The sequence below is a fragment of the Mastomys coucha genome, unplaced genomic scaffold, assembly GCF_008632895.1.
Source record: "Mastomys coucha isolate ucsf_1 unplaced genomic scaffold, UCSF_Mcou_1 pScaffold22, whole genome shotgun sequence".
NCBI classification, from domain to species: domain Eukaryota; kingdom Metazoa; phylum Chordata; class Mammalia; order Rodentia; family Muridae; genus Mastomys; species Mastomys coucha.
In genome coordinates, this window is record NW_022196905.1 from 128110998 (window position 1) to 128112002 (window position 1005).

A 1005-nucleotide genomic window follows, 5' to 3' on the forward strand; every position below is an offset into this window, starting at 1 on the left:
AAAAAAAAAAAAAAAAAAAAATCTAACAATAAAAGAAAAACTAGTGACCATACAATTAAAAAAAAAAGATTTTTTTAACTCAGTAATAAAATCAAACAATGTTTTCTAACTCAGAAAAATAACTCTTTTATTTGGAAGCTGAAAACTTTTGGAAGTACAAACACCCAGAACAACACTATGCAGAGCTGGGGATTTGGTATTGGTCACTGTCGCCACATGCCACCTTGCTGAGGGATGCTGGGATCTGAGAAGCAGTTACAGCCCAGGTACCATGCTTGTCTGCCAATGACTCACGATCAAAGACATCAAATCACAAGAAACCCTTTCTTTGCCTAGAGACTTAAGGCGTGTCAAAAAAATAAACTAACTCAAGGCTTACTGTTTGTGGAATGTCCCTCTTTTCCTTTGGTAGAAGCAACGTACACTATCACATGATTTAATCACAGCTGTACTTTTAAACACTCTACTTGGAACTTTAGAGACTATTTTTAGTTTCAAACACATTTTAGTTCAGGAAATAACATGCCTGCTTCTGAACATGGGGCACACATCCAGCCTCCCGTCGGGTCAGGCAGCCAGGGAAAGGAGTGCATCCTACTACAGCAAGGGGACCAGGCACAGTACGAAGGCTACCAGCCAAGACGCCTGAGGGCCACTTAAGATCCGGGGCACAGCCACCTCAAGTGCACCAATCTCTCTAAGTGTTGAGGCTGGGACAAGGAAAAGAGGGAAAACACCTTCGTCACCTGCCAGAACAGAGGAGTCATGGAGGGGTGGGCAGCAGGTCTCCCGACAGCTGGCTCAGCTCACTCACTCCTAAGGGAACCGTTTAGTGCCAGAGCTCTTATGGTGCCAAGCATAAGTCAGAGCTGTGGTGCCGTGCTCTGGTCCGCCATGCTGACTGTTTTGGGCTGCTCTACAGTGGGCACTCACTCAAAGTTGAGGGCAGTACCCTGTGCCTCCTCCACACACTTTACCTTAACCTTGGCATTTATGGAGATGTAA

General features: G+C 45.0%; 1 protein-coding gene across 1 annotated transcript in view; it reads right to left on the reverse strand.

Moving 5' to 3' along the window:
- The window catches only part of Gtf2i (general transcription factor IIi), a 61336-nt gene that overhangs the window by 36427 nt on the left and 23904 nt on the right, over positions 1-1005 (reverse strand). The gene's annotated exons all lie outside the window — the stretch shown is intronic.